Consider the following 18,670-nt stretch of genomic DNA (forward strand, 5'->3'; position numbering starts at 1 on the left):
TTGGCAGCAATTACACCCTCGAGTCTTCATGAGTATGACACTACAAGCTTGGCACACCTGTATTTGGGGAGTTTCTCCCATTCTTTTCTGCAGATCCTCTCAAGCTCTGTCAGGTTGGATGGGGAGCGTCGCTGCACAGCAATTTCAGGTCTACCGAGAGATGTTCGATCGGGTTCAAGTCTGGGCTCTGGCTGGGCCACTCAAGGACATTCAGAGATTTGTCCCGAAGCCACTCCTGCGTTGTCTTGACTGTGTGCTTAGGGTCATTATCCTTTTGGAAGGTGAACCGTCACCCCAGTCTGAGGTCCTGAGCACTCTGGGGTAGGTTTTCATCAAGGATCTCTCTGTACTTTGCTCGGTTAATTTTTGCCTCGATCCTGACTAGTCTCCCAGTCCCTGCTGCTGAAAATGCCACCAACATGCTTTACCATAAGGATGGTGCCAGATTTCCTCTAGACTGATGCGGTCACCACCATGCTTCACCGTAGGGAAGGTGCCAGGTTTCCTCCAGACGTGACGCTTGGGATCCAGGCCAAAGAGTTCAATATTGGTTTCATCAGACCAGAGAATCTTGATTCTCATGGTCTGAGAGTCTTTTTGTGCCTTTTGGAAAACTCCAAGAGGCCTGTCATGTGCCTTTTAATGAGGAGGGGCTTCCGTCTGGCCACTCTACAATAAAGGCCTAATTGGTGGAGTACTGCAGAGATGGTTGTCCTTCTGAAAGGTTCTCCCATCTCCACATAGGAACTCTGGAGCTCTGTCAGAGTGACCATCGGGTTCTTGGTCACCTCCCTGACCAAGGCCCTTCTCCCCCGATTGCTCAGTTTGGCCGGGGTCCAGCTCTAGGAAGAGTCTTGGTGGTTCCAAACTTTTTCCATTTAAGAATGATGGCGGGCACTGTGATCTTAGGGACCTGCAATGCTGCAGAAATGTTTTGGAACCCTTCCCCAGATCTGTGCCTTGACACAATCATGTCTCAAAGCTCTACGGACAATTCCTTCGACCTCATGGCTTGGTTTTTTGTCTGACATGCACTGTCAACTGTGGGACCTTATATAGACAGGTATGAGCCTTTCCAAATCATGTCTAATCAATTGAATTTACCACAGGTGGACTCCAATCAAGTTGTGGAAACATTTCAAGGATGGATCAATGGAAACAGGATGCACCTGAGCTCAATTTCGATTCTCATAGCAAAGGGTTTGGATACTTATGTAAATAAGCTGTATTCGGTTGTAATAAATTTGCACACATTTCTAAAAGCCTGTTTTTGCTTTGTCATTATGGGGTATTTTCTGTAGATTGCTGAGGAAAATGTTATATTTAATCAATTTTAGAATAAGGCTGTAACGTCACAAAATGTAGAAAAAGTCAAAGTGTCTGAATAATTTCCGAAGGCACTTTATAAACACTTTACCTAGCACCCAACCTGCTTGCACCAATCCCTTAATTTCAGTAAAGCTAAATGCATGAGAGCACCATCTGTTCCGGCTCTGTGATCTCGCTCTCCGTAGCCGACGTGCATAAGACCATTAAACAGGTTGTAACGATTGTCGTCTGGAGAAGGAGAGGAGGACCAAGGTGCAGCGTGGTAAGTGGTCATATTTTTTTATAAAATACGAAAACACTTGACAAACAACAAAAACGACAAACGAACAGTCCTGAAAGGTGAAACAAAACACTAAACATCAAATAACCTCCCACAAACAAAAGTGGGAAAACAGGCTACCTAAGTATGGCTCTCAATCAGAGACAACGATAGACAGCTGCCTCTGATTGAGAACCATACCAGGCCAAACACATAGAAATAGAGAACCTAGACCTAAAACATAGAATACCCACCCACATCACACCCTGACCAAACTAAAAATAGAAACATACAAAGCAATCTACGGTCAGGGCGTGACAGTACCCCCCCCAAAGGTGCGGACTCCGGCAGCAAAACCTGAACCAATAGGGGAAGGTCTGGGTGGGCATTTCACCTAGACCCCACTCCACCTTAGTCTTGGCCCCCTTATGTAGCGCCTCTGGAGTGGCGACCCTTGCCGCCGACCCCGGACTGGGGACCCTTACAACGGACCCCAAATAGGAGGCAAACTCTGGCAGCGCCGGACAGGCGGGAGGCTCTGGCAGCGCCGGACAGGCGGGAGGCTCTGGCAGCGCCGGACAGGCGGGAGGCTCTGGCAGCGCCGGACAGGAGGGAGGCTCTGGCAGCGCCGGACAGGAGGGAGACTCTGGCTTCCCCCGGACAGGAGGGAGACTGGCTGCTCCGGACAGGAGGGAGACTCTGGCTGCTCCGGACAGGAGGGAGACTCTGGCTGCTCCGGACAGGAGGGAGACTCTGGCTGCTCCGGACAGGAGGGAGACTCTGGCTGCTCCGGACAGGAGGGAGACTCTGGCTGCTCCGGACAGGAGGGCGACGCTGGAGGCTCCGGACTAGAGGGCGACGCTGGAGGCTCCGGACTAGAGGGCGACGCTGGAGGCTCCGGACTAGAGGGCGTCGCTGGAGGCTCCGGACTCGAGGGCGACGCTGGAGGCTCCGGACTAGAGGGCGTTGCTGGAGGCTCCGGACTAGAAGGCGTTGCTGGAGGCTCCAGACTGACGTCCTTCGTTGGAGGCCTCATGCCATGGAACCTCAACGGAGGCTTCCTGCCATGGATCCTCACTGGAGGCTTCGTGCCATGGATCCTCACAGGAGGCTTCGTGCCACGGATCATCACTGGAGGCTTCGTGCCACGGATCATCACTGGAGGCTTCGTGCCATGGATCATCACTGGAGGCTTCGTGCTATGGATCATCACTGGAGGCTTCGTGCCATGGATTATCACTGGAGGCTTCTTGCCATGGATCATCACTGGAGGCTTCGTGCCATGGATTATCACTGGAGGCTTCGTGCCATGGATTATCACTGGAGGCTTCGTGCCATGGATCATCACTGGAGGCTTCGTGCCATGGATTATCACTGGAGGTTTCTTGCATTGGATTATCACTGGAGGCTTCGTGCCATGGATCACCACTGGAGGCTTCTTGCCATGGATCATCACTGGAGGCTTCTTGCCATGGATCACCACTGGAGGCTTCGTGCCATGGATCATCACTGGAGGCTTCGTGCCATGGATTATCACTGGAGGCTTCTTGCCATGGATTATCACTGGAGGCTTCTTGCCATGGATCACCACTGGAGGCTTCCTGCCATGGATCATCACTGGAGGCTTTGTGCTATGGATCATCACTGGAGGCTTCGTGCCATGGATTATCACTGGAGGCTTCTTGCCATGGATCATCACTGGAGGCTTCGTGCCATGGATTATCACTGAAGGCTTCTTGCCATGGATTATCACTGGAGGCTTCTTGCCATGGATTATCACTGGAGGCTTCTTGCCATGGATCACCACTGGAGGCTTCCTGCCATGGATCATCACTGGAGGCTTCGTGCCATGGATCATCACTGGAGGCTTCGTGCCATGGATTATCACTGGAGGCTTCTTGCCATGGATTATCACTGGAGGCTTCGTGCCATGGATCACCACTGGAGGCTTCTTGCCATGGATCATCACTGGAGGCTTCGTGCCATGGATCAATACTGGAGGCTTCTTGCCATGGATCATCACTGGAGGCTTCGTGCCATTGATCATCACTGGAGGCTTCGTGCCATGGATTATCACTGGAGGCTTCTTGCCATGGATTATCACTGGAGGCTTCGTGCCATGGATCACCACTGGAGGCTTCGTGCCATGGATCATCACTGGAGGCTTTGTGCCATGGATTATCACTGGAGGCTTCTTGCCATGGATTATCACTGGAGGCTTCGTTCCATGGATCACCACTGGAGGCTTCGTGCCATGGATCATCACTGGAGGCTTCGTGCCATGGATTATCACTGGAGGCTTCGAGCCATGGATCATCACTGGAGGCTTTGTGCCATTGATCATCACTGGAGTGGAGAGACACACAGGAGGCCTGGCTCTGGGAGAAGGCACAGGACTCACCAGGCTGGGGAGACATGCAGGAGGGTTAGTGCTTAGCACAGACACAGAACTCACCAGGCTGGGGAGACATGCAGGAGGCCTTGTACTTGGCCGAGGCATCGGATGCACTGGACCGTGGAGGCGCACTGGCGGTCTTGAGCGCAGAGCTAGCACCACTCGTCCTGGCTGGATCCCCCCTGTAGCCCGGCAAGTGCGGAGAGTTGGAACAGGCCGCACTGGGCTGTGCTGGCGAACTGGACACACCGTGCGTAGGGCTGGTGCAGTATACCCCGGGCCGAGGAGACGCACTGGAGACCAGATGCGCTGAGCCGGCATCATCCCTCCTGGCTCGATGCCCACTCTAGCCCGGCCGATTCGAGGAGCTGTGATGTAGCGCACCGGGCTATGCGTGCGCACTGGGGACACCTTGCGCTTCTCTGCATAACACGGTTTCTGCCCAGTCGCAGGGGTACAATGTAATAACATGTCTATATACAGGGAGTAACAGTAGCGAGTCGATGTACTCTCTCGCCACGCTAAGCACGGGGAGTTGGCTCAGGTCTCCTAACTGAGTCCGCCAATCTACCCGTGTGCCCCCCCCCAAAGGGGTGTGTTGTTAGTCCCCTCATGTTGTTAGTCCCCTCCACACACACCCACACAGTTGTAAAGAGGGCACGACAGTGCATCTTCCCTCTCAGGAGGCTGAAGAGATTTGGCATGGGCCCTCAGATCCTCAAAAAGTTCTATAGCTGCACCGTTGAGAGAATCTTGACTGGCTGCATCACTGCTTGGTATGGCAACTGCAAAGCATCTGACCACTACAGAGGGTAGTGTGTACAGCCTAATACATAACGTGGGCCGAGCTCCCTGCCATCCAGGACTTTTATACCAGGTGGTGTCAGAGGAAGGCCCAAACAATGTTCAATGACTCCAGCCACCCAAGCCATAGAATGTTCTCTCTGCTACCGCACAGCAAGCAGAACCAACAGGACCCTAAAGAGCTTCTACCCCCAAGCCATAAGACTGCTAAACAAGACTGCTACATAGCTAATCAAGTGGCTACCCGGACTACCTGCATTGACCTTTTTTTGCACTAACTCTCTTGCGCTGATTCTATGTACACACACAGTACTTTACACACAAACACCCACATACTTACACTGATATCCCAACACGCACACACACACACACACACACACACACAATCACACACACACACTCACACTACACACTCCCACACACACATAGCATGCACACACCACACACACACACTCACAAACAAACCCTCTCACGCATACATTCACACTCACCACATATGCCACTGCTACTGTCTATTATCCATCCTGTTGCCTAGTTACTTCACCCCTACTTATAGCTACCTCAATTACATTGTACCCCTGCACATCGACTCGCTACTGTTACTCCCTGTATATAGACATGTTATTACATCGTACCCCTGCACATCGACTCGCTACTGTTACTCCCTGTATATAGACATGTTATTACATCGTACCCCTGCACATCGACTCGCTACTGTTACTCCCTGTATATAGACATGTTATTACATCGTACCCCTGCACATCGACTCGCTACTGTTACTCCCTGTATATAGACATGTTATTACATCGTACCCCTGCACATCGACTCGCTACTGTTACTCCCTGTATATAGACATGTTATTACATCGTACCCCTGCACATCGACTCGCTACTGTTACTCCCTGTATATAGACATGTTATTACATCGTTCCCCTGCACATCGACTCGCTACTGTTACTCCCTGTATATAGACATGTTATTACATCGTTCCCCTGCACATCGACTCGCTACTGTTACTCCCTGTATATAGACATGTTATTACATCGTACCCCTGCACATCGACTCGCTACTGTTACTCCCTGTATATAGACATGTTATTACATCGTTCCCCTGCACATCGACTCGCTGTTACTCCCTGTATATAGACATGTTATTACATTGTACCCCTGCACATCGACTCGCTGCTGTTACTCCCTGTATATAGACATGTTATTACATCGTACCCCTGCACATCGACTCGCTACTGTTACTCCCTGTATATAGACATGTTATTACATCGTACCCCTGCACATCGACTCGCTACTGTTACTCCCTGTATATAGACATGTTATTACATCGTTCCCCTGCACATCGACTCGCTACTGTTACTCCCTGTATATAGACATGTTATTACATCGTTCCCCTGCACATCGACTCGCTACTGTTACTCCCTGTATATAGACATGTTATTACATCGTACCCCTGCACATCGACTCGCTACTGTTACTCCCTGTATATAGACATGTTATTACATTGTACCCCTGCACATCGACTCGCTACTGTTACTCCCTGTATATAGACATGTTATTACATCGTACCCCTGCACATCGACTCGCTGCTGTTACTCCCTGTATATAGACATGTTATTACATCGTTCCCCTGCACATCGACTCGCTACTGTTAATCCCTGTATATAGACATGTTATTACATCGTACCCCTGCACATCGACTCGCTGTTACTCCCTGTATATAGACATGTTATTACATCGTACCCCTGCACATCGACTCGCTACTGTTACTCCCTGTATATAGACATGTTATTACATTGTACCCCTGCACATCGACTCGCTACTGTTACTCCCTGTATATAGACATGTTATTACATCGTACCCCTGCACTTCGACTCGCTGTTACTCCCTGTATATAGACATGTTATTACATTGTACCCCTGCACATCGACTCGCCACTGTTACTCCCTGTATATAGACATGTTATTACATCGTACCCCTGCACATCGACTCGCTACTGTTACTCCCTGTATATAGACATGTTATTACATCGTACCCCTGCACATCGACTCGCTACTGTTACTCCCTGTATATAGACATGTTATTACATCGTACCCCTGCACATCGACTCGCTACTGTTACTCCCTGTACATAGACATGTTATTACATCGTTCCCCTGCACATCGACTCGCTACTGTTACTCCCTGTATATAGACATGTTATTACATCGTACCCCTGCACATCGACTCGCTACTGTTACTCCCTGTATATAGACATGTTATTACATTGTACCCCTGCACATCGACTCGCTACTGTTACTCCCTGTATATAGACATGTTATTACATTGTACCCCTGCACATCGACTCGCTACTGTTACTCCCTGTATATAGACATGTTATTACATCGTACCCCTGCACATCGACTCGCTACTGTTACTCCCTGTATATAGACATGTTATTACATTGTACCCCTGCACATCGACTCGCTACTGTTACTCCCTGTATATAGACATGTTATTACATCGTACCCCTGCACATCGACTCGCTACTGTTACTCCCTGTATATAGACATGTTATTACATCGTACCCCTGCACATCGACTCGCTACTGTTACTCCCTGTATATAGACATGTTATTACATCGTTCCCCTGCACATCGACTCGCTACTGTTACTCCCTGTATATAGACATGTTATTACATCGTTCCCCTGCACATCGACTCGCTACTGTTACTCCCTGTATATAGACATGTTATTACATCGTACCCCTGCACATCGACTCGCTACTGTTACTCCCTGTATATAGACATGTTATTACATCGTTCCCCTGCACATCGACTCGCTGTTACTCCCTGTATATAGACATGTTATTACATCGTACCCCTGCACATCGACTCGCTACTGTTACTCCCTGTATATAGACATGTTATTACATCGTACCCCTGCACATCGACTCGCTACTGTTACTCCCTGTATATAGACATGTTATTACATCGTACCCCTGCACATCGACTCGCTACTGTTACTCCCTGTATATAGACATGTTATTACATCGTACCCCTGCACATCGACTCGCTGTTACTCCCTGTATATAGACATGTTATTACATCGTACCCCTGCACATCGACTCGCTACTGTTACTCCCTGTATATAGACATGTTATTACATTGTACCCCTGCACATCGACTCGCTACTGTTACTCCCTGTATATAGACATGTTATTACATCGTACCCCTGCACTTCGACTCGCTGTTACTCCCTGTATATAGACATGTTATTACATTGTACCCCTGCACATCGACTCGGTACTGTTACTCCCTGTATATAGACATGTTATTACATCGTACCCCTGCACATCGACTCGCTACTGTTACTCCCTGTATATAGACATGTTATTACATCGTACCCCTGCACATCGACTCGCTACTGTTACTCCCTGTATATAGACATGTTATTACATCGTACCCCTGCACATCGACTCGCTGTTACTCCCTGTATATAGACATGTTATTACATCGTACCCCTGCACATCGACTCGCTACTGTTACTCCCTGTATATAGACGTTATTACATTGTACCCCTGCACATCGACTCGCTACTGTTACTCCCTGTATATAGACATGTTATTACATCGTTCCCCTGCACATCGACTCGCTACTGTTACTCCCTGTATATAGACATGTTATTACATCGTTCCCCTGCACATCGACTCGCTACTGTTACTCCCTGTATATAGACATGTTATTACATCGTACCCCTGCACATCGACTCGCTACTGTTACTCCCTGTATATAGACATGTTATTACATCGTTCCCCTGCACATCGACTCGCTGTTACTCCCTGTATATAGACATGTTATTACATTGTACCCCTGCACATCGACTCGCTGCTGTTACTCCCTGTATATAGACATGTTATTACATCGTACCCCTGCACATCGACTCGCTACTGTTACTCCCTGTATATAGACATGTTATTACATCGTACCCCTGCACATCGACTCGCTACTGTTACTCCCTGTATATAGACATGTTATTACATCGTTCCCCTGCACATCGACTCGTTACTGTTACTCCCTGTATATAGACATGTTATTACATCGTACCCCTGCACATCGACTCGCTACTGTTACTCCCTGTATATAGACATGTTATTACATCGTACCCCTGCACATCGACTCGCTACTGTTACTCCCTGTATATAGACATGTTATTACATCGTACCCCTGCACATCGACTCGCTACTGTTACTCCCTGTATATAGACATGTTATTACATCGTACCCCTGCACATCGACTCGCTGCTGTTACTCCCTGTATATAGACATGTTATTACATCGTTCCCCTGCACATCGACTCGCTACTGTTACTCCCTGTATATAGACATGTTATTACATCGTTCCCCTGCACATCGACTCGCTACTGTTACTCCCTGTATATAGACATGTTATTACATTGTACCCCTGCACATCGACTCGCTACTGTTAATCCCTGTATATAGACATGTTATTACATCGTACCCCTGCACATCGACTCGCTACTGTTACTCCCTGTATATAGACATGTTATTACATCGTACCCCTGCACATCGACTCGCTACTGTTACTCCCTGTATATAGACATGTTATTACATCGTACCCCTGCACATCGACTCGCTGTTACTCCCTGTATATAGACATGTTATTACATCGTACCCCTGCACATCGACTCGCTACTGTTACTCCCTGTATATAGACATGTTATTACATTGTACCCCTGCACATCGACTCGCTACTGTTACTCCCTGTATATAGACATGTTATTACATCGTACCCCTGCACTTCGACTCGCTGTTACTCCCTGTATATAGACATGTTATTACATTGTACCCCTGCACATCGACTCGCTACTGTTACTCCCTGTATATAGACATGTTATTACATCGTACCCCTGCACATCGACTCGCTACTGTTACTCCCTGTATATAGACATGTTATTACATCGTACCCCTGCACATCGACTCGCTACTGTTACTCCCTGTATATAGACATGTTATTACATCGTACCCCTGCACATCGACTCGCTACTGTTACTCCCTGTACATAGACATGTTATTACATCGTTCCCCTGCACATCGACTCGCTACTGTTACTCCCTGTATATAGACATGTTATTACATCGTACCCCTGCACATCGACTCGCTACTGTTACTCCCTGTATATAGACATGTTATTACATTGTACCCCTGCACATCGACTCGCTACTGTTACTCCCTGTATATAGACATGTTATTACATTGTACCCCTGCACATCGACTCGCTACTGTTACTCCCTGTATATAGACATGTTATTACATCGTACCCCTGCACATCGACTCGCTACTGTTACTCCCTGTATATAGACATGTTATTACATTGTACCCCTGCACATCGACTCGCTACTGTTACTCCCTGTATATAGACATGTTATTACATCGTACCCCTGCACATCGACTCGCTACTGTTACTCCCTGTATATAGACATGTTATTACATCGTACCCCTGCACATCGACTCGCTACTGTTACTCCCTGTATATAGACATGTTATTACATCGTTCCCCTGCACATCGATTCGCTACTGTTACTCCCTGTATATAGACATGTTATTACATCGTTCCCCTGCACATCAACTCGCTACTGTTACTCCCTGTATATAGACATGTTATTACATTGTACCCCTGCACATCGACTCGCTACTGTTAATCCCTGTATATAGACATGTTATTACATTGTACCCCTGCACATCGACTCGCTACTGTTACTCCCTGTATATAGACATGTTATTACATCGTACCCCTGCACATCGACTCGCTACTGTTACTCCCTGTATATAGACATGTTATTACATCGTACCCCTGCACATCGACTCGCTGTTACTCCCTGTATATAGACATGTTATTACATCGTACCCCTGCACATCGACTCGCTACTGTTACTCCCTGTATATAGACATGTTATTACATTGTACCCCTGCACATCGACTCGCTACTGTTACTCCCTGTATATAGACATGTTATTACATCGTACCCCTGCACTTCGACTCGCTGTTACTCCCTGTATATAGACATGTTATTACATTGTACCCCTGCACATCGACTCGCCACTGTTACTCCCTGTATATAGACATGTTATTACATCGTACCCCTGCACATCGACTCGCTACTGTTACTCCCTGTATATAGACATGTTATTACATCGTACCCCTGCACATCGACTCGCTACTGTTACTCCCTGTATATAGACATGTTATTACATCGTACCCCTGCACATCGACTCGCTACTGTTACTCCCTGTACATAGACATGTTATTACATCGTTCCCCTGCACATCGACTCGCTACTGTTACTCCCTGTATATAGACATGTTATTACATCGTACCCCTGCACATCGACTCGCTACTGTTACTCCCTGTATATAGACATGTTATTACATTGTACCCCTGCACATCGACTCGCTACTGTTACTCCCTGTATATAGACATGTTATTACATTGTACCCCTGCACATCGACTCGCTACTGTTACTCCCTGTATATAGACATGTTATTACATCGTACCCCTGCACATCGACTCGCTACTGTTACTCCCTGTATATAGACATGTTATTACATTGTACCCCTGCACATCGACTCGCTACTGTTACTCCCTGTATATAGACATGTTATTACATCGTACCCCTGCACATCGACTCGCTACTGTTACTCCCTGTATATAGACATGTTATTACATCGTACCCCTGCACATCGACTCGCTACTGTTACTCCCTGTATATAGACATGTTATTACATCGTTACCCCTGCACATCGACTCGCTACTGTTACTCCCTGTATATAGACATGTTATTACATCGTTCCCCTGCACATCGACTCGCTACTGTTACTCCCTGTATATAGACATGTTATTACATCGTACCCCTGCACATCGACTCGCTACTGTTACTCCCTGTATATAGACATGTTATTACATCGTTACCCCTGCACATCGACTCGCTGTTACTCCCTGTATATAGACATGTTATTACATCGTACCCCTGCACATCGACTCGCTACTGTTACTCCCTGTATATAGACATGTTATTACATCGTACCCCTGCACATCGACTCGCTACTGTTACTCCCTGTATATAGACATGTTATTACATCGTTCCCCTGCACATCGACTCGCTGTTACTCCCTGTATATAGACATGTTATTACATTGTACCCCTGCACATCGACTCGCTACTGTTACTCCCTGTATATAGACATGTTATTACATCGTACCCCTGCACATCGACTCGCTACTGTTACTCCCTGTATATAGACATGTTATTACATCGTACCCCTGCACATCGACTCGCTACTGTTACTCCCTGTATATAGACATGTTATTACATCGTTCCCCTGCACATCGACTCGTTACTGTTACTCCCTGTATATAGACATGTTATTACATCGTACCCCTGCACATCGACTCGCTACTGTTACTCCCTGTATATAGACATGTTATTACATCGTACCCCTGCACATCGACTCGCTACTGTTACTCCCTGTATATAGACATGTTATTACATCGTACCCCTGCACATCGACTCGCTACTGTTACTCCCTGTATATAGACATGTTATTACATCGTACCCCTGCACATCGACTCGCTGCTGTTACTCCCTGTATATAGACATGTTATTACATCGTTCCCCTGCACATCGACTCGCTACTGTTACTCCCTGTATATAGACATGTTATTACATCGTTCCCCTGCACATCGACTCGCTACTGTTACTCCCTGTATATAGACATGTTATTACATTGTACCCCTGCACATCGACTCGCTACTGTTAATCCCTGTATATAGACATGTTATTACATCGTACCCCTGCACATCGACTCGCTACTGTTACTCCCTGTATATAGACATGTTATTACATCGTACCCCTGCACATCGACTCGCTACTGTTACTCCCTGTATATAGACATGTTATTACATCGTACCCCTGCACATCGACTCGCTGTTACTCCCTGTATATAGACATGTTATTACATCGTACCCCTGCACATCGACTCGCTACTGTTACTCCCTGTATATAGACATGTTATTACATTGTACCCCTGCACATCGACTCGCTACTGTTACTCCCTGTATATAGACATGTTATTACATCGTACCCCTGCACTTCGACTCGCTGTTACTCCCTGTATATAGACATGTTATTACATTGTACCCCTGCACATCGACTCGCTACTGTTACTCCCTGTATATAGACATGTTATTACATCGTACCCCTGCACATCGACTCGCTACTGTTACTCCCTGTATATAGACATGTTATTACATCGTACCCCTGCACATCGACTCGCTACTGTTACTCCCTGTATATAGACATGTTATTACATCGTACCCCTGCACATCGACTCGCTACTGTTACTCCCTGTACATAGACATGTTATTACATCGTTCCCCTGCACATCGACTCGCTACTGTTACTCCCTGTATATAGACATGTTATTACATCGTACCCCTGCACATCGACTCGCTACTGTTACTCCCTGTATATAGACATGTTATTACATTGTACCCCTGCACATCGACTCGCTACTGTTACTCCCTGTATATAGACATGTTATTACATTGTACCCCTGCACATCGACTCGCTACTGTTACTCCCTGTATATAGACATGTTATTACATCGTACCCCTGCACATCGACTCGCTACTGTTACTCCCTGTATATAGACATGTTATTACATCGTACCCCTGCACATCGACTCGCTACTGTTACTCCCTGTATATAGACATGTTATTACATCGTACCCCTGCACATCGACTCGCTACTGTTACTCCCTGTATATAGACATGTTATTACATCGTACCCCTGCACATCGACTCGCTACTGTTACTCCCTGTATATAGACATGTTATTACATCGTTCCCCTGCACATCGATTCGCTACTGTTACTCCCTGTATATAGACATGTTATTACATCGTTACCCCTGCACATCGACTCGCTACTGTTACTCCCTGTATATAGACATGTTATTACATTGTACCCCTGCACATCGACTCGCTACTGTTAATCCCTGTATATAGACATGTTATTACATTGTACCCCTGCACATCGACTCGCTACTGTTACTCCCTGTATATAGACATGTTATTACATCGTACCCCTGCACATCGACTCGCTACTGTTACTCCCTGTATATAGACATGTTATTACATCGTACCCCTGCACATCGACTCGCTGTTACTCCCTGTATATAGACATGTTATTACATCGTACCCCTGCACATCGACTCGCTACTGTTACTCCCTGTATATAGACATGTTATTACATTGTACCCCTGCACATCGACTCGCTACTGTTACTCCCTGTATATAGACATGTTATTACATCGTACCCCTGCACTTCGACTCGCTGTTACTCCCTGTATATAGACATGTTATTACATTGTACCCCTGCACATCGACTCGCCACTGTTACTCCCTGTATATAGACATGTTATTACATCGTACCCCTGCACATCGACTCGCTACTGTTACTCCCTGTATATAGACATGTTATTACATCGTACCCCTGCACATCGACTCGCTACTGTTACTCCCTGTATATAGACATGTTATTACATCGTACCCCTGCACATCGACTCTCGCTACTGTTACTCCCTGTATATAGACATGTTATTACATCGTTCCCCTGCACATGACTCGCTACTGTTACTCCCTGTATATAGACATGTTATTACATCGTACCCTGCCACATCGACTCGCTACTGTTACTCCCTGTATATAGGACATGTTATTACATCGTACCCCTGCACATCGACTCGCTACTGTACTCCCTGTATATAGACATGTTATTACATCGTACCCCTGCCATCGACTCGCTACTGTTATCCCTGTATATAGACATGTTATTACATCGTACCCCTTCCATCGACTCGCTACTGTTACTCCCTGTATATAGACATGTTATTACATCGTACCCCTGCACATCGACCCCTACTGTTACTCCCTGTATATAGACATGTTATTACATCGTACCCCTGCACATCGACTCGCTACTGTTACTCCCTGTATATAGACATGTTATTACATCGTACCCCTGCACATCGACTCGCTACTGTTACTCCCTGTATATAGACATGTTATTACATCGTACCCCTGCACATCGACTCGCTACTGTTACTCCCTGTATATAGACATGTTATTACATCGTACCCCTGCACATCGACTCGCTACTGTTACTCCCTGTATATAGACATGTTATTACATCTGTTACCCCTGCACATCGACTCGCTACTACTGTACTCCCTGTATATAGACATGTTTTACATCGTACCCCTGCACATCGACTCGCTACTGTTACCTCCCTGTATATAGACATGTTATTACATGTACCCCTGCACATCGACTCGCTACTGTTACTCCCTGTATATAGACATGTTATTACATCGTACCCCTGCACATCGACTCGCTACTGTTACTCCCTGTATATAGACATGTTATTACATCGTACCCCTGCACATCGACTCGCTACTGTTACTCCCTGTATATAGACATGTTATTACATCGTACCCCTGCACATCGACTCGCTACTGTTACTCCCTGTATATAGACATGTTATTACATCGTACCCCTGCACATCGACTCGCTACTGTTACTCCCCTGTATATAGACATGTTATTACATCGTTCCCCTGCACATCGACTCGCTACTGTTACTCCCTGTATATAGACAGTTATTACATCGTACCCCTGCACATCGACTCGCTACTGTTACTCCTGTATATAGACATGTTATTACATCGTACCCTGCACATCGACTCGCTACTGTTACTCCCTGTATATAGACATCGTATACTTTTACTCGTTGTTTGTTATTCACTATTCACTTATGTGTATCTATCCTCATGGTCAGCTATTCATTTGTTCTATTAATTTTTTTATCTATAAACCTTTGACATTCACTGTTAGTCTTACACCTGTTGTTTATGCAAAGCATGTGACAAATAACTTTGATTTGATTTTGATTTGATGTTGAAAATTCTTGAAGTACATACACTCCCTCATGAATTTCCTTCATCCCCATCATTCATGAAATTTTCATATTACAGCAGCATGCACTTTTGCTTACGGTATAATCACAGTCAATTTCAACTGCTATTGTATTGCTTGTCATTACATAGTACTTGCTTTGCTGCCGATTGTATAGTTACAGTAGGTGTACAGTAATTTGAAATACAGACTGCTTTACTAAGCCTGTAAGTTTACTGATCAAATTCACAGGCAAAGCCCTTTACAATGTATGTGTAGTTAACTACTTTAGACCTTAAGTGTAAACTGATCTAGTGTAAAGTGTAGTGTAGTGAACTACTTAGACCTGTAGTAACTGTTCTACTCGGCCCACAAAACTGTCTAGTGTACTGTGTAGTGAGACTACTTTAGTACCTGTAGCAAACTGTCCTACGTCACAAACTGTCAGTAGATTTGGTGAGGTAACGCATACTCCGAACAAAAACAGAAAGATACCGCGGATATTGTACTCAAACTTGTTTTGTATTTCCAATACTTGAGGTGTTCGTTCCCTCCAGAGAGACACAGACACGGCTATGCCTCCCATTGCCTATGCTAGCTGGACTGAGTAAGCCTGGGTGCCTTTTATAGAAGGACTGTATGAAATCAAATCAATAGACGAGATGAAACTAGAACTCTGTGATAGAGGCGGTCTAGTCTTTTGTTTGCAGTACCACAAATCTAGAACGGGGGTGGGGGAGGGTGGTTCATTCTTTCCATGGCCTGATAAAGTCTGAAGTGCATGTTTGCTTACATCTTCCACTCTAAACAGAGCACTGTTCACACCAAGGACACTAAGGAGTGCGACTTCTCTTGCCAAACATGACTTTGATCAATACATTTTTTGTGTGTCTGTGGCATGTCTACATATCCCTCTGATCATGTTATATGATACCAAAATATTGTTGATTAGCAGAATAGATATAAGAAAATTTTATTATTCACTTCAATTTTCCTACCAAGATTGCTTTGTATTTTTTTTCTTCTCACTATCATTTGGCCATAACTAATCACATATATTGGATCTAGTGCAGGCCGCTATAAGAACGCGGTTCCTCAGAGACTCCCTCGTTAAACGTTACACATTGTTTGTAGCTGACGCGGTGAGTCTGGGGGAGAGGGGGTTGAAATGACATGTGTATAAGACCTACCGTTACAAACAGTGACAGCTTACTCCGCATTCACTTTGGTTGCAATTATAGTGACTAGCAATACTGGTTTTTTTTTCAAACCGTAGTTTGCAAACATTGAAAGCTCGTTCACAAATCTCACTTATTAAAACGTTTGTCTAGAAATCGAAAATGTAATTATGTGTGAAGGCGCTGCAGTTGTTTGAACGTTTCTGACAGTCTGACATCCTTTGTATTATTGGAAGGATTTGTGGCAAGTTACGGGTCTTTTTTTTTTTTTTTTTTTTATGTGTTCGGCAAAGTAACACCAACGAGCGCTGTCAGCCACTTACTGTAGAATAATTACTGTCTCTTTGTGTGAAGTAATAATGTACAATAACCAAAATGACATGTCAGTTCTGTTAATACAGTCTGGCTTTGAGAGTGGTTCTTACTGTAGTTACAATAATAAACTGGAGACCAGGTGCAACATAATTCCCATCTTTTCATCACACCCACTCCTCTAAGCGGCCGTACCATATTAGAGAGTCGAGCTACGACTCCTTATTGATCTGTGCGTCTGGTGATAAGATTTAAAGGTGACAAAGGACCATTAAGTGAAGTGCAATCCAGTTTAAAGGTTTTGCTGATAAATGAGTCTTAGAGAAAAGAACATTTCCCCATCAGAGGTGAACAGAGGGGAGGAGCTGATAAATGTACCTAGCGGTCAAATCCTGTTGCTGTAACTCTCATTAAAAATTTTACACTGAACAAAAAATATAAACTCAACATGTTATGTGTTGGTCCCCTGGTTCATGAGCTGAATAAAAATTCCAGAAATTTTCCATACAGCACAACAAGCTTGTTTCTATCAGAATCTGTGCACCAATTTTTTTTTGCATCCTGTTAGTGAGTATTTTTCCTTTTTCAAGATAATCTATCCCCTGACAGGTGTGGCATATCAAGAAGCTGATTAAACAGCATGAATCATTACACATAGAGCCCTTGTGTGTGTGTGTTGTGTGTGTGTGTGTGTCTGTGTGTGTGTGTGTGTGTGTGTGTTGTGTGGTGCGTGCGTGTGTTGTGTGGTGTGTGTGGTGTGTGGACAAAAGCCACTCTAAATTTCAGTTTTGTCACACAAAATGTCACTAGATGTCTCAAGTTTTGAGGAGTGTGCAATTGGCATGCTGACTACAGAATGCCACCAGAGTTGTTGCCAGAATATTAATGTTCAATTTCTCTACCTTAAGCTCCTCCGGCGTTTTGGAGAATTTGCAATACTTCCAACCGGCCTCACCCACAGACCATGGTAACCACGCCAGCCAAGGACCTCCACATCGGCTTCTTCACCTGCGGGATCAGACCAGCAGGAGTGGATACTGAGAGTATTTCTGTTGTAATAAAGCCTTTTGTGAGGAAAAAACGAATTCTGATTGGCTGGGCTGCTCCCAGCCGCAGTGGGTGGGCCTGGCATCCGGCTTCTTCCCTGCCATCTCATATAGATTAGGCCTAATGATTTTTTTCATGCCTGATTTCTTATTGAACTGATCACAAAATCATTGAATTGTGCATGTTGCGTTTATTTTTGTTCAGTATAATTAGAAGTACATAAGAATAAGAAGCAGAAAAGTGTTTTATATTTTCATAATTCTACCCCTTCCCCTCAGACTGTGCTCCTTTCTTGACACCCCCCAAAGTAACTGTTAGTAACAGCATCATTAGCT

Source organism: Salvelinus namaycush, chromosome 4 (assembly GCF_016432855.1).
Source record: "Salvelinus namaycush isolate Seneca chromosome 4, SaNama_1.0, whole genome shotgun sequence".
NCBI lineage: Eukaryota > Metazoa > Chordata > Actinopteri > Salmoniformes > Salmonidae > Salvelinus > Salvelinus namaycush.